This window comes from Apium graveolens, chromosome 9 (genome assembly GCF_009905375.1).
Source record: "Apium graveolens cultivar Ventura chromosome 9, ASM990537v1, whole genome shotgun sequence".
In the NCBI taxonomy this organism is placed as follows: Eukaryota; Viridiplantae; Streptophyta; class Magnoliopsida; order Apiales; family Apiaceae; genus Apium; species Apium graveolens.
Genome location: NC_133655.1, coordinates 93,624,716 through 93,649,654, shown reverse-complemented (window position 1 = coordinate 93,649,654; position 24,939 = coordinate 93,624,716). Strand labels below are relative to the sequence as shown.

The 24,939-nt window shown below is 39.5% G+C and overlaps 1 non-coding gene across 1 annotated transcript; it reads left to right on the top strand.

Annotated features, from left to right (window-relative positions):
- The first annotated feature begins 11,863 nt into the window (after window positions 1-11,863).
- On the top strand, window positions 11,864-11,970 carry LOC141688664 (small nucleolar RNA R71). Its single transcript, XR_012562097.1, has one exon. It is a non-coding gene; the product is annotated as a small nucleolar RNA R71 (small nucleolar RNA).
- The last annotated feature ends 12,969 nt before the right edge of the window (window positions 11,971-24,939 follow it).

Sequence of the window (24,939 nt, the reverse complement as noted above, 5' to 3'; positions counted from 1 at the left end):
AGGCATTAGTAGATGGAAGTTAGAATTGGAAAAAAAAAAGCTTTTTGACCTTAATTTCAACAAATGTAAATGAGTTGGTTAAAAAGACTTGGTAAGATATTACCAAATATGTTCTCTTCTCCTAATGGTTTATGTGATGCTTGTCAAAAAGCCAAACAAATGAGAAATTCATTCAAAAGCAAGAATGGTCATGAATTAATGAACCGTGTCATCTACTTCATCTAGATCTCTTTGGACTTGTCAAAATTATGTCCATCAATAAAATGAGGTATACCCTAGTAATCGTTGATGATATTACAAGATTCAATTGGGTTTATTTCTTGCACCGGAAAGATGAAGAATCTGAAACACGTCTGGATCATTTGAGACTGATTGAGAATGGTTTAAAAAACAAAGTAAAGATTCGTAGAAGATATAATGACATTGAGTTCAAAAATTCTAAAATAGAGGAATTCTGCAAGTAAAAGGAATTTCCTGGCACTCCACAGCAAAATGGAGTAGTTGAGAGGAAAAAAAGAACTTCAGTTGAAGTTGGAAAAACTAAGTTGGAGGAAGCAAAATTGCCAACTTAAATCTGGGCTAAAGTAATTAACATAACTTGTTATACTCAAAATATAACTCTTATCAGGAGGCATGATGTGGCGCCCCAAAATTCGGGGTCAGGGATCTAGGGGGCCACGCCGTCTTAAATCCTGTATAACAGTTATCTCGTACCACAATATATAAATACTCACACCCTTGCGACCCCACACTTATCACACACACACTTATAGGTTATTATCTTGGAAACGAACCATTCATTACTAGAGTATATCAATCCACAAAGTGATTAGTTATTACAACCCAAAAGTGATTAAGTCTTATCGCGGAAATAACCTTTAAGTAAGGTTAGTCCGTCGGCCAAATATCCATTTCTTATTTATTATCTTACATAAGTCATACTTGTAAATAAGCCGGACTAAAAACAACTGAAAACCAATCCAGCTTATTCGATCTACCTAAGGTACAACACCAAACATCCTACGGAACAACTGGCCATTTCCCACCCATTTCCTGGCTGTGAGTCTCATGATAGTCATCTTGATTCACTGTTGTGTTGTGTCCATTTAAGAAAACAAGTATGAGCTATAATGCCCAGCATAATAATGTACAGTATGAAATGACTGTATGATAAACTCAAGTATAATACCATATATGATAAATATGTTTTATTCAAAAATAGTTTTTCTCGGTGATACACACCTTCTTTCGAAAATAATTCTTTAGTGGATTTATTATCCTGCGAATACCTTAATGGTAAACCCAGCACCTAGGCTTGGGTAAACGCAGCACCTAGGCCTGCAAAAACCTTAAACTGCGAATAGGACATTCACTGGAGCCACCGCATACAATGATCAGTCGTACTACGGAAAATCAGTAACCTTTTCTACTAGTAGAAGGACGACACTTTCGTATTTTGGTTATCACCCTTGCCGCATACGGGCTATGTGTCCCATTTCGAGTATACACACAATTCGCAGGTCCTTAGGTACATATAGTACCGTCTCCCACGGTACTGACAGTCTCCCCAATACACGAAATACTAGATCTCTACCCCTCCCTTGTCCTTTAAGAAATCCTATCATATCTCAAGAACTCGTACTCCTCGAGTTCCCAAAGCATTTAGCTTATTGATAGGCACAACTCATGTTGCTAGTATATATATATATATATATATATGTACTTCCGAGAATTTTCAGAGGAAGTACTAGGATAATGTGAGTTGACCGTTATCAACAGATAAATAAACGAGTGGGGGTTTCTTTTGAAACTATATTCAAAATATTTAAAAAATATGTCGAGATAATATTCTTCGACGGTTTGAAATTATACGAATGATTTTCTAAAATTCATAAAATATTTTAAATCGGATTTTATGATTTTTAAATTATATTAAATTATTTAATAAATAATAAATAATTTAATAATAATTATTAAATAATTAAACCTCGAATAATTATATTTTAAAAAAATATTTGAAATAGTATTCCTCAACTAATTTATGTTTAGATAATTAAGTAATCTTTAATAATATAATTAATCGAGTTTTAAATGAATAATCGTTGGAGATTACTTCTCCTATATTAAATAAAATACCGAAATAATATTCGTTGTTCAAGTAAAATATAGTTGAGGAAATACGATCTTTGAAAATTATTCTAAATAAAATCGAGGTATTTAATACTTCGCAAGTGGACATCGAATCCCTTGGAATAAAATAAGTGCAGACTTTAATCATCCAAAACATCTCCGGAATGTCTCCCAGATTTTCGTTTTAAAACTCCGACTGACTCTCGGTCTTATACATCACGCTCATGGTAGCGTTAAAATATTCTACGACATATACACATCGTAACACAACCGTTATTTATGCGAAAACTCAAATGCTTAGTATCATAACAAGGATGGAATTTATGCAAAAGATAGTAAAACAATCCTTTTACAACACAACAGTATATGGAGTTGGGTTCATAAAATTTCGTGGGTACTTTGAGGTGGAGGATGCTCTAGGGTCCGCTCGGAAATCTATAACCATAAACATAAATCATTTCGTTAGATTCCGTTCTTATTTACGGCGACTCGTACACACATGCTACTTATTATTCGTTCTCTCCACTCACTTACCCTTATTATTCCTTTAAGTACTTATTCATGTCACGGTCGCTTTCTTTTTGAAGTACCTTATGTCCGTTTATATCTTCATTGTCAGCTCCGCTTATGATTTCTAACGATTTTTTAATCACGCGGTCTTGGTTCCGATATTTTTATAAAATTGAAAAATCCTTATTTTCACTTGAAATTTTTATATCAGTTAAGGAACTCTATTTACTACTCTCTGTAAAAATTTCAGGATTTATGAATATTTTTAAGTCGATCATTTCTATTCCAAAAGTTCGTAATTTGTAGCAATTTTTGTCGCGTAAATCACTTTTACTAAAACTATCATAACTTTTGATTCGTAAATCGGAATCAAGCGATTCAAGCGCCTAAACGATCCTTATAACATTGTCTATCATAATCAAGTTACATTTCAAGAAAATACATTTTTTACAGTCCGGACTTTTTGCAGAAACTTAATATTGAGTTTTGTTCGTTTTAGCGAGAATACGATTTGTTAGGACGAAAACACGCGCTAATAATACACGCAAGTATAGGCGTTCGCAAGTAATATAGAATACTTTCTAGTTCGTTCCCATAGAGACTCGGACTAATTATGTTCAATTACACTCACTCACCAATGTATGATTACTTCTCAATGTTAAAACAATAACACTTAGATTTGATTAACTAATTATTAACTACAATTAACTACGAGAATTAAGCACTTAATTAACACTTGAATTAATAATATTAAAACACACATGAGATCACAACTTCATTACTACTTCCTTCAATAGTCATTGTTATTACCCTTAGCATGCAACAATGATGATATTAATCAAACAACACGAAACTAATATAAGACAACTTTCATTGTACTAATACCATTCTACCAAACATCCACAATTAAGATAGAAGTTGAATAGGCATCAATTATGTTGAGTCTCTATATGTCTACAGAAATTGACAACATAACGATTTAAGCGCAAGTTATTCCTTTTGATTACATGGGGTGAATAAAACGGATAGAGTTACCCACTAATCACGTATACACATACATGAACCTATGCTAGCATGGCAAGTTCTAAATTTCAAGATCCACCGTCGCTTTACAAGAGATTAACACCCTATCTTATATGTTCGCGACGCACATAAGACGAATAAGCACAACCAATACTAGATATCATACAATCATCACACACTAAGGTATTAAACAACTAACTAAATAATTCCATAGTAAATCCGTTACGACCCCATGATCACTATTAGCCCATGATAGCACTCATCGTCATCATGGGTTCATATGAAAACATGATAATAACACACGAGAATAATAACTAAAACTACTTATATTAAACCAAAGTACGTCACAAGAGTAAATAGGTCCAAAGTAAAGAAAACTAGCATCCAACGTTACAATGAAACAAAGAATCATAAGAAAATATGCTTCCTCTTCGTTGCGGTGTGCTAAAACGGTCTTCTTCCTTATCTCCTCGCTCTTCGATTAATACTACGATCCAACCTTTTTGAAACATCTCTGAAAACTACTTATATAAGAGTCCCATAAATCCCAGATATCTCAGAAGTTGGAAATTAAACAGAACTAGGAGTCCAAAATAATAATTCTAATTTTCCGTCCCTGAGCGGCCGCTCAGCATTCCTGAGTGGGCGCTCAGCTTCCTGAGCGGTCGCTCAGCAGAGCTGAGCGGGCACTCAGAACCCTACTGGAAATTGCTCTGTTTTCTCCCGTTTCTTCGCTATAATCTGCTCCTATCTTCCCGCTTGCAATGCTAAACACATGTCAAGGCTTATTCTTGATGAAATCTCTCCTGAAATGCAATTATTACCCTGAAATGCACAAACACTAGAAAAATGCATCAAATACACAAAATACTTGATTTCAAGACACCAATTCAAGCCATTATAAGACGTTCCAAGTGGTATAAAATGCCACTTATCACACCCCCAAACTTAAATCGATGTTTGTCCTCAAGCGTCACAGACTCAAAAATAAAACAAAAACATGCATGAATGCAATCTATATGAAATGCAATGATCCCCCTTACTACGACCAAACCAACCAACTTACGACATCTCAACAAATGCAATTAGGCGAATAAAGATCAATCAAATCATGCAAACTAACATTCCGCCGGAAACGTGGTGTGTGCAGATGCTTAACAGATATGCTTCGAAACTAGATCAATTATCATAACTCGACTATCCTCAAGGTAATCACATGATTATACGAAGAATAAAATTCTAGGCACAAAATGACTTATAACACTTTAAGGTTACTGGAGCTTATTACGGAATCATGCTTTTTATTTATCACACAAATAAATGCTTATTTGACCATGCAATGAGTGAGGTCCACAAAAGACTTATGCAATTGCATCCATGTAGTGAGCGTTAGGTTAGCGAATCCCAGACTATAAAAGCCTTAGGTCATTAGGCACAAAGTCCCCTGAGAACTTAATAACTCGAATACCAAAGAGCCCACTCGTGATCAATTATGCATTAACTCTCTATTTTTTTCTTTTCTTTTCTTTTTTCTTTTTCTATTATTTTTTCTTTTTCTTTTTTTTCAAAATTTCTGAGCAAGTGCTTTTCGCTCCATCTTGCTCAACCCTAGACTACTCGCATAAAAATACGAGCCGGCTACTAGCCATTTGACGCCTAGCCACAATTAGCAATGAATTCCACTTTTACTCCAATTTTTCTTTTCATGCTTTTTATCACTAAGAACCTATTATAAATTTTAAGCATAATCAATAGATTAACCTTAAAAACCATCAAACCATAACAATAATCTAGTCCCTAATCATTCTCTAAGACTTAGTGAAATTACAAGTGTTTCTAGCATGCATGTCAACCTACAAGACTCAACATCACTTTAACGCTATCACTACACTCGCATCAATATCACAAATTAATTGGAAAAGCAACGCAAAAGGGATCATGGTATATGCATGAGCTACATGACATGATAAATAAATCTATAAAATAAAAAACTATATGGCAAAAAATATGCAACTATATGAACTAAACTATCATAAATATGCAACTATATGACATACATAAAATATTTCTTAACTACCACCCCCAAACTTAAAATCTTCACTGTCCCCAGTGAAGGTAGTAGAAAGGAACACAGGGTATACCTACTCGGAGAAATCATCATCATCATCATCATCATCACCCTCAGAGGGTGTTGTATCAAGAGGCGGATATGCATAGTCCTCACTAAAAACTGGCCACTGGATGTCAGCTCCAAGGCCTCTAAAAGCAGTCCCAAGCGCAAGGGTGAGCTCCTGAGCAAACCTGCTCTGTGTCTCGTACATAGCATCCATCCTCCTTGACAGCCTCCTATACTGGGCATCAGCCATCCCAGCACCCTCCTGAGCTCTAGAAGAACCAGCCTCATCATGCCCTGGTCTCGCCATGGTAGCACCGCGTGCTGGACGCCCTCCTGGAAGACGATAACCCAGCCCATGCTCCTCGGGCTCTCCACTAGTCCACTCCTACATCGCATTCAGAGTCCCGGAGTCAATAGGAGCGGCCGGCAACTGCAACTGCTCGTGAGACGGCCACTGTACTCCCACTGCTCGGTAAAGCTTTATAACCGTGGATGCATAAGGAATGTTCATGTGCTTAGCTCCCCTCAAAAACTTCAGAATTCCTTGGTAGATGAACTCACCAAGGTCCACATAGTACTCCTCATTCAAAATACCCCATAACAACTGTTCCCTCTCAACTGTGACCTCATGTGCTTGTGAAGTAGGCAGAATATTAGCGCAAATAAAAGCATTCCATGCACGGAAATACCTATTCATCGCAATCGCCGGAAAATGGCGATACTAGTTAGTCTCAGTCTTAAAGGTCCAAACTGTGCCCGACCTACAGAGAGTAGCACAAGTCAAATCCAAGTCAAAATTCTCAGCAGTCTTCTCGTTCCAATTCTCCTCCGTGGGCTTCCTCTGTCGCTGCCCACTCACACGGTGAATCGCCGCAGGGTGATAATCCACCGTCATCCCCCTCACAACAGAATAACCATTCTTTTCAGCCTTCGCGTTCGCATAGAATTCGCAAATAACGCTCATCGGTACTGCTTCAGGAGACTCACAGAAAGCAATCCAACCCTTCTCAGCAATCATTGACAACAACTCCCCATCCCTTCCCGATGGTAAGAATCCCCTCTCCTTCAAAATCGGCTTTCCCAGAAGCCTAGTATACTCCTCCTCAGCAGCCCTATCAAACAAACGAGGCCTCGCAGCAGTACCCCTCGAAGAATCAGCCAGTAGGGACAGTGTTGCTGCTATCAATAGTCCTAGATCTCTTGGGTGCCATCGAAACTGAGAAAAAGTGTTTAAGATTTGTGTTTTTGAATATGGGAGAGAGTTTAAGGTTTGAAAGTGTATGGGGAGTATATGGAATAGTTGTATGTATATATAGGGTAGAGATTACGGTAAAATTTGATTAGGAGTGGGTTTTAGGGTTAAAAACATGGGATAATGGGGAAATAGGTCGTGGGTAATGGGGCTGTGTTTTGTTTTTTTATTTTTCAGATTTTTTTTGGATTTTTATAAGACTTAAAAAATTTCTCCTAGTCGGGCCCTGAGCGGTCGCTCAGCAGAGCTGAGCGGGCGCTCAGGGGTCAACTGGAAAAAAAATTCCTTGCCCTATTTTTTTGATTTTTTTATGGTTTTGGATAGGTTACTAACTTCTAAGTGTTCCTGTAACAACAAATCATGGGTTGCCTCCCAAGAAGCGCTTCTTTTTCGTCATTAGCTTGACATAGCGTACCTTAATCAAGTTGACAATAAAACGGCACTAACCACTTCCCGGTTTGCCGTGTCCCCACAGTAATGCTTCAAACGCTGACCATTAACCTTGAATGCTTGGTCCGGATCATTCTCAAAAATCTCCACCGCTCCATGTGGAAACACAGTTTTGTCAATAAAAGGTCCAAACCACCTTGATTTCAACTTCTCAGGAAAAAGTCGGAGACGAGAGTTGAATAAAAGAACTTGCTGCCCCGACATAAATGACTTAGGATATAACTTCCTGTCGTGCCACCTTTTCACTTTTTCCTTGTACCTTTTGTTGTTCTCGTATGCTTGGAGTCAAAATTCATCAAGTTCATTTAGCTAAAGCATTTGCTTCTTTCCAGCTGCATCTAGATCCAGATTCAACTTCTTCAATGCCCAATAAGCCTTATGCTCAAGCTCCACAGGTAAATACATCCCTTACCATACACAAGTTGAAACGGGGACATCCCAAGTGGAGTCTTATATGCTGTTCTGTAAGCCCAAACAACTTCATCGAGCTTTAAAGACCAATCCTTCCTTGATGGACAAACAACCTTCTCTAAAATGTGCTTGATTTCTCTATCAGACACTTCCGCTTGACCATTCGTTTGCGGATGATAGGCAGTAGCAACACGATGATTCACATTGTAGCGCTGCATCATAGAAGTGAACTTACGGTTGTAGAAATACGACCCTTCATCACTTATGATTACTCGTGGCGTTCCAAACCTTGTGAAAATCTGCTTATGAAGAAAATTCAACACTACCTTTGCATCATTCGTCGGCAGAGCTTTGACTTCTACCCATTTTGAGACATAATCGACTGCTAGCAAGATGTACTGATTATTGCAGGATGAGACAAATGGCCCCATGAAATCGATTCCCCAAACATCAAAGATCTCGACTTCAAATTAGGAGGCATTATATTGCTGATAAGATAATTCACAATATCTGCGAACCATAGCTCTTCCTCCTGAACTGCGAACAACTGCTCACCCAGAAAAGATTCGTTGATCAAAGTCTTATCATGTGAAGTAGACTCGGGATTCTCCAATCTAGAGAGATGGTCAGCTACTTGATTCTCAGTACATTTTCGATCCTTGATCTCTAACTCAAATTCTTGTAGCAAAAGCACCCAACGAATGAGTCTGGGCTTCGAATCCTTCTTGGAAACCAAATAGCGAATGGCCGTATGATCAGTGAACACTGTCACCTTTGTCCCAAGCAAATAAGATCGAAATTTTTCGAAACCAAAGACAATAGCCAAGAGCTCCTTCTCAGTAGTGGTTTAGTTCATTTGAGCTCCATTTAAGGTCTTGCTAGCATAGTAGACCATATGAAAGAGATTATTCTTGCGCTGCCCAAAAACTGCGCCCACCGCATAATCACTCGCATCATATATCATCTCAAAAGGCTCTGTCCAGTCAGGTGCTGTAATAATTGGTGCAGTTATCAAACTCTTCTTGAGAGTCTCGAATGCCGTCAAGCATTCATCATCAAATTTGAAAAGCACATCCTTCTCAAGCAAGTTGCACAACAGCTTAGATATCTTTAAAAAGTCCTTGATGAAATGCCTATAAAAACCCGCATGACCAAGAAAACTACGAATTCCTTTCACAGAAATAGGTGGTGGAAGATTTTTAATGACTCCCACCTTGGCTTTGTCCACCTCGAGACCTTTACTAGAGACCTTATGCCCAAGAATAATGCCTTCACGCACCATAAAGTGACATTTTTCCCAATTGAGCACCAAATTAGTTTCCACACACCTTTTGAGTACTGTACGAAGATTATTCAAACATTCATCATACGAATGTCCAAAGACGGAGAAGTCGTCCATGAACACCTCGACATTATTTCCAATCATATCAGAGAACATAGCCATCATACATCTCTGAAAAGTGGCCGGTGCACGACATAAGCCAAACGACACTCTGCAAAAACCAAATGTGCCAAATGGACAAGTGAAGGTAGTCTTTTCTTGATCCTCTGGTGCAATACATATCTGATTATACCCCGAATAACCATCCAGAAGACAATAATACTCGTGACCGGCCAGCCTGTCAAACATCTAATCAATAAATGGAAGAGGGATGTGATCCTTCCTCGTGGCCTTGTTCAACTATCTGTAGTCCATGCATACCCTCCATCCTGTGACTGTTCGAGTGGGGATGAGCTCGTTCTTCTCATTTGCTACCACAGTAATACGTCCTTTCTTAGGTACACATTGCATGGGGCTCACCCAAGAATTGTCAGAAATAGGATAAATGATTCCTGCATCCAGCCATTTCAGAATTTCTTTCTTCACCACTTCTTTCATGATAGGATTAAGTCTGCGCTATTGCTCAACAGTCGGCTTACTACCCTCCTCTAGCAGAATCTTATGCATGCAGTATGAAGGGCTGATCCCCTTGATGTCTGCTATAGTCCATCCGATAGCCGATTTGAATTCTCTCAAGATCCTCAAGAGCTTGTTCTCCTCACTACCTGAAAGGTCTGATGCAATAATAACAGGTAGAGTAGATGCATCACCTAAAAAAGCATACCTCAAGTGTTCAGGCTATGGTTTAAGCTCCAAGGTAGGTGCTTCCTCAATAGATGGTTTGAGCTTTCCTTCAACATTTTTGAGGTCTGAAGTACCAAGAGATTCAAATGGCATGTCTAGCTTTCGCCTCCAAGGAGAAGCATTTAAATATTGTAGTTGCTCATTACCATCCTCATCATCACTGTCAAAATTCCCCACTAACTTCTCTAATGCATCAGACATTAGCATATGATCAAGTCCTGAAGTAACCATAGAATCAATCAAATCCACTTTTAAGCACTCCTCATCTTCTGTAGGGAATTTCATCGCTTTGAATATATTGAATGTCACATCCTGATCTTGTACCCTCATAGTAAGTTCACCTTTCTGCACATCTATCAAGGTACGACCTGTAGCCAAGAAAGGTCTCCCCAAGATTATGGGAATCTTCTTATCTTCCTCGAAATCCAGAATAACAAAGTCTGCAGGAAAGAAGAGCTTATCAACCTTTACTAGCACATCCTCCACTATGCCTCGTGGGTATGTAATAGAACGATCATCCAATTGTAGAGACATGTAGGTGGGCTTTGGATCAGGCAAGTTCAACTTTTTGAAGATCGACAACGGCATCAGATTGATGCTTGCTCCCAAATCACAGAGGCACTTGTCAAAAGACAACTTGCCAATGGTGCAAGGAATGGTGAAGCTACCTGGATCTTTAAGCTTTGGAGGTAACTTTTGTTGCAGCACAGCACTGCATTCTTCCGTTAAAGCAATGGTCTCCAGGTCATCCAGTTTCACCTTCCTTGAAAGACTACTCTTCATAAATTTTGCATAACTAGGCATTTGTTCCAGAGCCTTAGCAAAAGGTATATTGATGTGAAGTTTCTTGAACACCTCCAGAAACTTACCGAACTGCTTATCCAGCTTTTGTTGTTGCAATCTCTTAGGGAAAGGTGGTGGAGGAGGATAGAGCTGTTTCTCCCCTGTATTACCCTCAGGTAGAGTGTGTTCAACAGTAGTCTTCCTTGGTTCCGCCGCTTTCTCCTTTTGCTTAGCTTCATCATCACCAACTTCAGCTTTTCCTTCTTTTGCATTTTCAACATCAGCAACTTTTCCAGACCTTAAGGTAATATCCTTGACTTGCTCTTTAGCTTCCTTCCTGCCTGGCACTTCAGTATCACTAGGAAGTGTGCCAGGTTGATTATTGAGCACTGCATTGGCTATTTGACCGATTTGATTTTCCAAGGTCTTGATAGAGACCGCCTGACTTTTGCACAACAACTTAAGTTCCTCAAAATCAACATTAGAGGGTGGAGCTGCACCTCCTTGTTAAGGATATGATTGTCTTTGAGCATAATGCTGTGGTTGCTGGAATCCAGGTGGATTGAACTGTTTACTTACGCCTTGTTGATATGGTTGTTGAATAGCATTCTGATTATTACTCCAGCTGAAATTTGGATGATTTCTGTTGTTAGGATGATAAGTAGCTGGCACAGGCTGCTGCGGTCGCTGATAATTATTCACATAGTGAACAGATTCATTAACAAGAGAACACTGATCCGTAGCATGAGAACCTGCACAAAGCTCACAGACCATAGCTATCTGATTAACTCCATAGGTGGCTAGAAAATCGACCTTCATAGACAGCGCTTGGAGCTGCGCTGCAATAGCTGTAGCTGCATCAACTTCTAGAATACCTGCTACCTTACCAGGCATCATCCTTTGAGTTGGGTTTTGATGCTCATTTGCAGCCATAGTCTCAATAAGATTATAAGCCTCAGTATAGCTTTTGGCCCACAAGGCGCCTCCAGCTGCTGCATCGAGCATAGGCCGAGATTGGGCCCCCAAACCATTATAGGAACCAGTGATCGCCATCCAATCAGGCATTCCATGATGTGGACACTTTTTCAACATTTCCTTGTAGCGCTCCCAAGCTTCGCACATAGATTCTGAAGGTTGCTGTGCAAACTGAGTAAGAGCACTCCTCATAGCCGCAGTCTTCGCCATTGGATAAAACTTCACCAGAAACTTTTGCGCAAGATCTTGCCAAGTAGTGATAGACCCAGCTGGTTCAGAATGTAACCAGTCCTTAGCTTTAACCCTCAGTGAGAATGGGAAAAACCTCAGCTTGATAGCCTCATCAGTCACACCATTATATTTGAAAGTACCACAGATCTAGACAAAATTCCTTATGTGCATGTTGGGGTCTTCAGTCGCAGCACCTCCGAAAGAAATAGAATTCTGCACCATCTGAATAGTGCCCGGCTTGATTTCAAAGTTATTGGCCTCAATAGCCGGGTGCATGATGCTAGACTGAATATCATCAATTTTAGGCCGAGAAAAGTCCATAAGAGCTGGATCTGCCGGAACTATACGATCACCCATGATTACTGGCTCTTTCTGCTCACTTCCTGAATCCGAATCTTCAAATTCTATCTTCTCCGGAATATGAAGAACTTCGTCTATCTCCTCAGCCGTATTTAAAGTCCTCTTGCGAGTACGAGAACGTGTTTGCATAAATGCTCGCTAAGGTACCTGAAACACAATCGAAAATAATAAGTAACACGCCTTAATCACTGAGCCCTAATGACCACTGATGGTAAGTACATAAACTAAAAAAATACGCCGAGTCCCCGAAAACGGCGCCAAAAACTTGTTAGGGCGAAAACACGCGCTAATAATACACGAAAGTATACGCATTTGCAAGTAATATAGAATACTTTCTAGTTCGTTCCCACGGAGACTCAGACTAATTATGTTCAATTACACTCACTCACCAATGTATGATTACTTCTCAATGTTAAAACAGTAACACTTAGATTTGATTAACTAATTATTAACTACAATTAACTACGAAAATTAAGCACATAATTAACACTTTAATTAACAATATTAAAACACACATGAGATCACAACTTCATTACTACTTCCTTCAATAGTCATTGTTATTACCCTTAGCATGCAACAGTGATGATATTAATCGAACAACACGAAACTGATATAAGCCAACTTTCATTATACTAATACCATTCTACCAAACATCCACAATTAAGATAGAAGTTGAATAGGCATCAATTATATTGAGTCCCTATATGTCTACAGAAATTGACAACATAACGATTTAAGCACAAGTTATTCCTTTTGATTACAGGGCGAATAAAACGGTTAGAGTTACCCACTAATCATGCATACACACATACATGAACCTATGCTAGCATGGCAAGTTCTAAATCTCAAGATCCACCATCGCTTCACAAGAGATTAACACCCTAACTTATATGTTCGTGACGCACATAAGACGAATAAGCATAACCAATACTAGATATTATACAATTATCACACACTAAGGTATTAAACAACTAACTAAAGAATTCCATAGTAAATCCGTTACGACCCCATGATCACGATTAGCACATGATAGCTCTCATTGTCATCATGGGCTCATATGAAAACATGATAATAACACACGAGAATAATAACTAAAACTACTTATATTAAACCAGAGTACGTCACAAGAGTAAATAGGTTCAAAGTAAAGAAAACTAGCATCCAACGTTACAACGAAATAAAGAATCACAAGAAAATATGCTTCCTCTTCGTTGCGGTGTGCTAAAACGGTCTTCTTCCTTATCTCCTCGCTCTTCGATTAATACTACGATCCAACCTTTTTGAAACGTCTCTGAAAACTACTTATATAGGAGTCCCATAAATCTCAGATATCTCAGAAGTTGGAAGTTAAACAGAACTAGGAGTCCAAAATAATAATTCTAATTTTCCGTCCCTGAGCGGCCGCTCAGCATTCCTGAGCGGGCGCTCAGCTTCCTGAGCGGTCGTTCAGCAGAGCTGAGCGGGCGCTCAGACCCCTACTGGAAACTACTCTGTTTTTCTCCCGTTTCTTCGCTGCAATCTGCTCCTATCTTCCCGCTTGCAATGCTAAACACATACCAAGGCTTATTCTTGATGAAATCTCTCCAGAAATGCAATTATTACCATGAAATGCACAAATACTAGAAAAACGCATCAAATACATAAAATACTTGATTTCAAGACACCAATTGAAGCCATTATAAGACGTTCCAAGTGGTATAAAATGCCACTTAGCACGATTACGATACGAGTTTCGTTTACGTCTTAAATCTCTATACTACTACCAAAAATCATCAAATCATCATCCCAACACTAAATCCTCTCAAGAATATCATGTTATTGAGGCAACAATCATCAAACTTAGAACTAATTAACTAAACATCAAGATTACAACAAATCAACCACTAAAACTAAGTTTATAACTAGGTTTTCAAAAGTTCTTGAACTTAAACCTTAAATGAATTTGGGTCAAAGATTTATACCTTTCTTGAAAGTTTGAGATGTGTTCTTGATGATGGTGAAGTCTTGGGAATGCTTGGTAGGGTTTTTGGAACCTAGATCAACCATTAAAATCAAGAAACCAAAGAAAAGTTATTATTCATACTATTTATTATCACTTTTCTTGAATTTATTTCACCATCAAACCTCAATGAAATGGGCTCAAAAATTTATCTTACCTTATTTTAGGATATATGAAGCTTGGAAATTATTGGTGGATTTTTTCCATGGCTAGAAGAGAGAGTTTTGAAATTGATTTTCCTTCTTTTTTGTGTTTGGCCGAATGGAAGAAGAAAAATGGGGGGAGAGAGAGAGAGAGTTTTCTTGCTATCTTAAATGTTTCTTGTATAAGATTGTATTATATGATTTGTATATCTTCTAGTATATATCCTAGGACTAGCAAATCTTGGCATATCTTAGGACATATCTTGCTAGCTTCCTAGGTTTATAAGCTAACTATCTAGTTTAGGTTTTGGCTTTACTATTCCTAGCTTTAGGTCATCATACTTCCTAGTTTAGGTTACTATTTGGTAACCTAGCCATGGTTAGTTTCTTACCATGGTTAGTTAGTTTAGTTAGTTTGGTTCGATACGTTTATTTATTCGTTTACGCGTTTGCTCGGTCGCTTATTCGTTTTCATAATAATTTCTCCTAAACGGTTCGCGGTGTAAATCTATTCGTATACATTCTTTATGTTTTGAAGTATCGTTCTTGGATATAAATCCGTAGGATTTTAAATTCGTAATTATATTATGATTCCCGAAATCCTTGATATTTCGTTCATACGGTCATTTTTTAAAGTTCACTTTCTTTGAAAACTAATAGCGTTTACATATACTCATTTGGTACGTATAATCATGTTATCAACTCTGAAACTCAATTTTGCATGCACAACATAGTGTGGGCTAAAAAGTTTTTCCCCGTCTGTCAGGGTTACTATTCATTAAGCATTTTACAAAATCTAAAAAATTCGAGTTATTACACATGATGTTACCCCAAGTCTAAAATAATTTCATGTTTTTGGTTGTAAGTGTTTTGTTCTCAGAACAAATCCTAAACAACTTGGAAAGTTTGACATAAAAGCTAATAAAAAAAACTTTGTTGGTTATCCATTATCAAGAACATACGAAGTATTGAATTTGAAATCTAGGACTATCATCGAGTCCTCCAATATTTCTTTTGATGATAATAAGGTCATTGGATTTGAAGAGGACCCCATGATAGTTTGAATTTTACTAATGAAAGTTCAATATAGTAAATGAGGCAAATCTTAAGTGAGTCATCACATACTGATGAAGCAAAAAATATTAATGATGTAGTTGGACATGCACATGTTGAGGGGGAACAACAACAAAGTTCATATGATACTAATATTGATTCATCAGGTCAAAGCTCATAAAAAATATTCAAAATCAGAATGAGTCAAATATTTATAACTCATCAGGAGGAGATACCTCATCAAGAGTAAACACCTCATTAAGAGATGATGGGAATGATTCAGGGGGAGTTTCAAATGAAAATTACTTTAATGATCCATCCAATACACGGGGAATCAAGCTCAAGGAATCAATTACCAAATGTCAGGAAATGGTCATAGTCTTGATCTGATTACTGGAAATCCTGATTCTAGTGTTCGAAGCAGAAGTGCAACTCAACATGAATGTGTTTTTCACAACTTTTCATCAAAGGAGGAATCTAAGAAAGTGGAAGATGCATTCAAAGATTCTGATTGGGTAACTGTTATGCAAAAGAAATTGAATGAATTTGAGAGAAATGAAGTGTGAATGCTAGTGCGAAGGCCAAAGAACATGTATATTGTAGGCCCAAAGTGGGTGTTTAAAAAAAGATTGATCTCGATGGCACAATTATCAGGAACAAAGCAAGACTTGTTGTAGAAGAAAATTCTCAACAAGGAGGCATTGATTATGATGAAATATTTTCTCTTGTTGCAATAATGGAAGCTATCATGATTTTCTTAGCTTATGCAGCTCAAATGAAGTTCAAAGTCTTTCAAAAGGATGTGAAAAGTGCCTTTCCAAATGGGGAATTGGAAAATGAAGCATATGTTGAACAACCTTCTGATTTTGTTGATCTCAAACATCTTAATCATTTTTACAGGTTAGACAAGACATTTTATGGACCAAAACAAGGTCCAAAAGCATGGTATGAGACGTTTGACCAATTCTTATTCGAAAGTGGTTTCAAAAGATGTACAATTGATAAAAAAAATCTTTTTTATATATACCATGGTAAAGATTTGCTTTTAAGTACAAATATATGGGGATGGATTAATTTTTTGATCTAATAACAATAAGCTCTATTAGAATTTCTCTTAGCTTATGCAGTCAAGATATCAGATGAACATTATAGGAGTATTGAGTTATTTTTTGGGATTACAAGTTAAACAAACTGATGATGGAATCTTTATCAATCAGTATAAGTATACAAGGAATTTGTTGAAATTGTTTAACATGCAATACAGTGTTGTAACTACTTCTCCCATGACAGTAACTACGAAGCTTGTTCCCAAATTGAGGTAAATGTGACAAAATACAGAAGTATAATGGGCTTTTTTTCTCTATCTAACTGCTAGTAAGTCAGATATTATGTATGCAAATGCAAGATTTCAAGCAAAGCCTAGAGAACCTCATCTAATTACATTAAAGAGATTTTGCATATACATAAAAGGACTCTATCAATTGGTTTGATATATGCTAGATAATCGGATTTTAATCTAATAGGACACTAAGATGCTGATTTTGTAGGCTGCAAAACTAATAGAAAAATTACACCTAAAAGCTGTCAGTTTTTGGTTGGTAGACTGGTTTCATAAGCAAAATTCTATTTCACATCAATTATTGAAGCTGAGTATATAGTTGATGAAAATTGTTGTGCTCAGATTATTTGGATGAGAAATCAGCTAATGGACTATGATTTGAGCTCATGCCAGATAGACCCTTCCTTCCAAAATTAGTCGGACGACACTTCAAAGTTACTTACTTCACTTTTTCTTTTTACTTTTAAGCTTTCAAAAATGATAGCCAATGCTTTTAATAGCCACGACATCTACAATGTGAGTTTCGGACCGTGAGTCCAACTGTGACTACATCGAAGAGTTAGAAGAGAATTTGGGAACAGAAGGACTCGTGATAATTTTGAATAGGGAATTTAATATCTAGATACTTTATAGGGAATAAAATAAACCCTGATTGCGTAATTAATATCGCACCAATTATATTAACATTGGGCTGACAGTTAAGCCCATTAGAAGAGGCCCAAGACCCTTGAATAGGGGCCCAAAAATAGCCCAGGAATATAATTGGTATTAAAGTTAATTAAACCAGATAAGGTCCAACAATGAAGCCCAGTTAGAAAGGGCCCAAAACCCTGAATATTAATTAATTTCATAATTAATTAATAAGGGAAAAATCAGCTATTAAGAAGAGTTATAAATCCTAGTAGATTAGCCTTCAAGGGACCTAAAAGGATAAGGAATCAGTTTCCTACCACTTAGGACTTCAAAGTCCATTCTAATTCTGAGACTGGCCCACCAAGTCTCCTAACCCAAGTCTAATTCAAGGACTCCCCACATCTATATATGGGGTCTCACCCCACCAATCAGAACTACGTTTTAGACTTAGTCCTTGGAGGACATGAAAGTCACTACGTCCTTGGTGTGCCCTCGCTGCCATAGCCCCCAAGGGCAAGTATCACCAAGAACTACATTTTTTGACTTGATCCTTGGCAATCAACAAGGTACGTAGGCATCTTGTTAAGGCAGATTGAGTCACGAAACACAAGAGCAGTCAAATCGAGCCTCGAAGCTCACATTCCTTAGTAATAAATACAACAATAGTTTTTAATCCATAACATTTGGCGCCGTCTGTGGGAAAGCACAACAACAACCATGGCGAGAACACGGAGAACAAGCAGCGCCCCTGAAGGAGGAACACCTGCGGGGACAACCCAAACAATTTTGTCAACCGTGGAGGTACCTCCGCATTCGACCTATGCCGTCACCCAAGGAGGAGCCCGGGTTGGGGCAACTAAACCTCAACCTCAAGGGACGATTCCCCCAGCTCCTCAAGGTTGGAGGAAGTGGACATGTTGGACGAAGTAGAAGCACGAGGGTGATCGCCCCTTACATACGAGGTTTGGCTCCTATCCCTGAGGATCAGGAATTTTCTGGTCCTTACACCGAGAGAGACTCCGAATCTTCGGATGATGAAGTAGCCCCAAGAACGAGACGTGCTGGCAAAGAGCCGATGGCTGATGGTAGCCAACGTCCTAGGAGCACCCAAGGGATGAATCCCCAAGAAGTGCAGGAAAGGATCAGGGCTCACGAGGCAGAGATTCAAAAGCTGAGGCACGACTTGGAGGCGCACCAGACCACTAGACCCCCACTACCTCCTAGGGGGAGAAATCCTCCTCCTATCATATACCTATATGGTCCAATACAGAGAAGGGCTGTTGTCCCAAGGGCTGATCCAAGCAATCTTCTTCCCCTTGGAGATCCTGATGATCCTACTCCGCCCTTCACTGAAGAAACAATGAATGCCCATATCTCAAGGAAGTTCCAGATGCCAACTATCAAAGCTTATGATGGCACGGAAGATCCCGCTAATCATGTTAGGACATTTTCTAATGCACAACTGTTGTAGCCTGTGAATGATGCTATTAAGTGTCGGGCCTTTCCTCAAACCCTGTCGGGTATGGCTCAAAGGTGGTATAGTTGTTTGCCCCCAAACTCTATTGGATCTTCATGGAATTAAGTCAGGCTTTTATTAAACAGTTCATCAGTGGGAGAGTGCATGAGAAAAGTTCAGCATCCCTCATGAGTATTGTGCAGGAAACAAAGGAATCCTTGAGAGACTACCTGAATCGTTTCACAAAGGAGGCTTTAAAAGTCCCGGACCTTGAAGATAAGGTAGCCATGATAGCACTGCAACAGGGAACTATGGATGAGTTTTTCAAGATGTCCTTGGTCAAACGCCCCCCTGAAAGCATGTTGCAGCTCCAAGATAGGGCATGAAAGTATATCAAGGTCGAAGAGAGTATGAGAAAAACAGTCGTGAGCAACGAGCCCGCTGGAGGCAAGAAGCGGAAGACCGATCTGGAATACATCGCTAAGGACAAGTATCCTAGAACTGAGGAAAATCCTGACTCAACTCCCAAGAGAGGAGGACCTGGACAAAATTTACTGAGTATGCTAAGCTGAATGCTCCAAGGAGCCAAATTTTAATGGAAATCGAGAAAGCTCGAGATATTCGCTGGCCTAAGCCCTTGAAGGCCGACCTTGCCAAGTTAGATAAGAGCAAGTATTGTAGATTTCACAAGGATGTTGGTCATGACATCGATGAGTGTAGGCAACTGAAAGATGAAATTGAGTTCCTTATTAGAAAAGGGAGGTTGAACAAGTATACTGGAGATGAAGGGGATATGAATAACAATGGGAGAAAGAACTTTAAAGATCGTAGGAGGGACCAAGACGATCAGGGGCAGAATCCCCAGCCTAGGGGACCGGTGATAAATACAATCTTCGGAGGATCACGACCCCGAGGGCCTGTGATAAACATAATTTTTGGAGGATCAACTGCTGCTGGGTTATCCAAGAACTCCAGGAAAGCGTATGCCCGAGAAGTTATGCATATTGTTGGGGAAGCCCCGAAGAGGGCCAGGACAGGAGTAATAATGTCTTTTGATGATTCTGATCTGGAGGGTGTGAAATTTCCCCATGATGACCCGTTGGTTATAACCCCGATAATAGGGAACATCCCAGTGAGAAGGGTCCTTGTGGATAATGGTGCTTCAGTGGATATCTTGCTCCATGATACCTTTTTGAGGATGGGATATAACGACTCCCAATTGACCCCAACCGACATGCCAATATATGGATTTGTGGGAGTGGAGTGCCCCGTAGAAGGGATAATCAAGTTGCCAACAACCATAGGACGGGAACCAAGGCAAGCAACTCAGATGTTGGACTTCATGGTGGTGAAGGCTAGTTCGACTTACAACGCTACATTGGGAAGAATAGGGATACACGCCTTCAAGGCAGTCCCTTCTTCCTACCATTCAGTTAAGAAGTTTCCCACCCGGGATGGGATTGGAGAAGAGAGAGGAGATCAAAAAATGGCTAGAAGCTGTTATGTGGCCTCTTTGAGGGCAGATGGAGTTGGGGGGCAGGTTCTTCCTATTAAAGATCCGGATGTCCGAGAGAATGATGAGAAAAGAGGAAAGCCAGCAGAAGACTTGGTTTCAATTCCTTTAGCCCCCGAAGATCCTGAGAAGGTGACTTTTATTGGAGCCACGCTCGAGGAGCCCCTTAGAGGGAAGTTGGTAAAATTTTTGCAAGAAAATAGTGACGTATTTGCATGGTCAGCAGCTGATATGCCAGGCATAGACCCAGAACTAATTACTCACAAGCTGAATGTGGACCCAAATCGGAAGACAGTGAAACAAAAGAAAAGAAGTTTTGCCCCTTAGAGGGAAGTTGATGAAATTTTTGCATGAAAATAGTGACGTATTTGCATGGTCAGCAGCTGATATGCCAGGCATAGACCCGGAACTGATTACTCACAAGCTGAATGTGGACCCAAATCGAAAGACAGTGAAACAAAAAAAAAGAAGTTTTGCTCCAGAAAGGCAAGAAGCTATAAAACAGGAAGTGGAGAAGCTCTTAGAGGCTGGTTTCATTGAGGAGATTCAATTTCTGGAGTGGTTAGCAAACCCTGTAATGGTGAAGAAGGCCAATGGAAAATGGAGGATGTGTCTGGACTTCACTGATCTAAATGATGCCTGTCCTAAGGACTGTTTCCCGTTACCAAGGATCGATATTTTGATAGACGCCACTGCTGGGCATGAAATGCTGAGCTCCATGGATGGATTTAATGGATACAATCAGATTAAGATGCACCAGTATGACATTCCAAAGGTTGGTAAATAAAAATTTTAAGGATCTTATTGGAAAGACTATGGAAGTTTATGTTAATTAATGACATGTTAGTCAAGAGTCTAGTAAAAACTGATCATATAACCCATTTGAGGGAAGCTTTTGAGGTCCTGAGGTACCACAAGATGATGTTAAATCCTACAAAGTGTGCTTTCGGAGTAGGATCTGGAATTTTTTTGAGATTGATGGTCTCTAAGAGAGGGATTGAGGCCAACCCTGATAAAATAAAGGCAATCCTGGACATGGAACCACCAAAAACTGTCAAGGATGTTCAGAAGCTCACAGGAAGGGTTGCTGCGCTGGGACGATTCATCTCCAAGTCAGGAGACAAGTGCTTGTCATTCTTCAAGTCACTAAAAAACATTAAGGACTTTGTATGGAGTGAGGAAAACCATAAGGCTTTCGAGGAGTTAAAGAAATATATGGCCCAGACCCCGTTGTTGGCCAAGCCAGCTTTGAATGAAGTCTTATACTTTTACTTGGACGTTTCAGAGAGTGCTTTGAGCGCTGTGTTGGTTAAGGAGGAACTGAAAATCCAGAAACCCGTATTATATGTCAGCAAAATTCTGCATGGAGCTGAGTTGAATTATTCAACCATTGAGAAGTTTGCTTTAGCTTTGGTAATGGCTTCCAGAAAGCTCCATCCTTACTTTCAGGCTCATCAAATTGAGGTTCTAATAAATCAACCCTTGAGAAATATAATCCATAGTCCTAAGGCTAGTGGGAGACTGATCAAATGGGCAATAGAGCTGGGAGAATTCGATATCAAGTATAAGCCATGAACGGCAATAAAAGCCCAGGAATTGGCTGACTTCGTGGTAGAATGTACCATACCCAACCAAGAAGTCGGGGGTAGGAAGATACCATACCTCAGGACAAGGAAGTTGATAAGGGGGACAAAGAAAAGGATGATAAGGAGAAAGAATATTGGGTTCTCTATTTTGATAGAGCATCAAAAACAAATTCAAGTGGGGCAGGTTTGGTTTTACAAAGCCCTGATGGGTTCTTAATTGAGTATGCCATGAAGTTAGACTTCCCAACCACAAACAATGAGGCAGAATATGAAGCTCTGATAGCTAGTCTTGGCTTAGCAGGGACACTTAGAGTCAAGAGCTTAAAACTCTGTGGAGACTCGAAGCTGGTCATATCCCAGGTAAAGGGAGAGTTTGAGGCAAGGAATGATACGATGGCTAAGTATGTCCGCCTAGTTAGGGTTGTGATGACCCAATTCGATGAATGTCATGTTGAGCACATTCCAAGGGAGGAAAATGCTAAGGCAGATGCATTATCAAAGTTTGCTTCATCTGAGATAGAAGAAAGTTCTGGAAGTGTATACTTTCGCATTTTGAAAACACGGAGCATTGATGTTAAGCTTGTGGCTCCTATAGGCCTGGGGACATCATGGATAGATCCCATTAAGGCTCACATTCAAACCGGTTGGTTTCCAAACAATGCTACTGAAGTACGAAAATTGGCTATTCGAGCACTAAGATACTCTTCGATAGATGGAATTCTATATAAAAGATCTTTTGTGGTTCCCTACTTAAGGTGTCTCAGGCCCGATGAGGCATGCTTGGCTCTTGAAGAAGTACATGAAGGCATATGTGGGCAACACTTGGGGGGCAGGGCCTTAGCTCATAAGATAACTCGTTTAGGCTTCTATTGGCCAGAAATGATGGCTGATGCCAAAGAATATGTGAAAAAGTGTGACCGCTGTCAGAAGCACGCACTAGTCGTTATACAACCCCCCGAAATGCTGACCTCCATCAACTCGCCCATCCCCTTTGCTATGTGGGGAATGGATATACTGGGGCCTTTCCCCATGGCCACGACACAAAGGAAGTTCCTGATTGTAGCCATTGATTATTTACTAAGTGGATTGAAGCCAAGCATTTGGCCAAAATCACAACTAAGCAAGTTGCACGATTCCTGTGGGAAATATCATGTGCCGGTATGGAATTCCCCGCATCCTAGTCACTGAAAATGGAACACAATTCAACAATGAGGAATTCAAGAAGTATTGTGAGGAGAATGAAATTGAGTTGCGATTCACCTCTGTGCCTCACCTGCAAGCCAATGGGCAAGCAAAAGTGGCGAATCGAATAATCCTGGATGGACTAAAGAAGAGGATCGAGAAGACAAGGAATAACTGGGTGGATGAAATACTCCCAATACTATGGGCCTATAGGACTACCTGTAGAGTCGCGACTGGAGCAACTCTCTTCATGTTAGCATATGGTGCAGAAGCAGTTGTTCCAGTAGAGATATCACATTCCTCCCCCAGGATTCCAGCTTTCAATGCTGAGAAAAATGAGGAAGGGCAAAGGTTAGCCCTGGATCTAATTGATGAAGTGTGAAATGAGGCACATGCGAAGATAGTGGAATATCAGAAAAAGGCTTCCTTCTACTACAACCGGAGGGTTAAAGAAAGGTTCTTCAAACAGGGTGACTTAGTCTTAAGGAAGGTGGAAGCTTCTGGTGTAGGGCAGAAAGGGAAGCTTGCCCTAAATTGGGAAGGGCCATACAAGGTCAAAAGTGTTCAGAGAAGAGGAACCTACAAGCTAGAGACTAAGGATGGTTTTGAAATCCTGAGAACTTGGCATGCACAAAACCTGAAGGTTTACTACGTGTAAAATGATCGAGTACGATTCTCACTTGTCAAGATGACAAGTAGGTTGAAAAGCACCTTGAAGCTTTGCTTGATTAGGATTTACATGTTTTAGTTTGAGGATTAATAAGAATTGTGTAAGGGATGAATCCCAAGAGTTTTCATAAACTTTTTTTTAGAACTGTTTAGTTCATACCATATATGGTTGAGTTTGCTTATCTATTTTAGTACAAGTACGAGGAAAAATAGGGGAAATCTATGAAAAGGCTAGCAAACTAACTCCCATAAAATAGTACAAGTACTTGAAAGAAATGGTAGAAAAAGCAAACAAAGCCATGCAAGGCCTAAACACTGAAGATGTTCAAGTCCATGAAGGACCGCAAGTAGATAAAAGCCACACACGGCAAACAAAGCCATGCAAGGCCTAAACACTGAAGAACAATCTATAGTCCAAAGTCAGATGATTGACCAATAATGGCAACCTCAGAAACAACCCAAAGGCTAGGAAAGCCCTGCAAATTTACCATATCCGGGTAAGAGCTATGAACAGAGCCAAGGGACATATTAACGGAGCGCACCTCATCATCATGGGTGTCCATCATCTTGAATAAGTCTTCCGACCATCGATAAACGCTAAGAGAGCTCTAGAATACCAGTTCTGAAGCTTTCTCTCAAGTTTCTTCATCAAATGCCTCCAAGGCCATGTACTCCCTCCTTCATTTTGCACTCCTAGTGAAAGAAGCTGCGAAGTAGGTGTTGGCCAAATAAGAAAAAGATATTAGAAAGCTAACTTCACGAAATGTATATGGTCAATTGAAGTCTACATTACAAACTCCAGCAGACCGGCCTCCAAGAGATGCCTTAAGCCAGCCAGGCTCCTCCTTTAATTTTTGAAGTATTGAAAGTTCTAAAAAGAATAGATGTACCAAATACAAGGCATGAGCCCCGCACATCCCCGCCTCAGGAAGCTGTTCTCCTAATTGAAACAAACTTAACCAATGGAAAAATAAGAGGGGTTAGGCCAGCTTTAACAAGG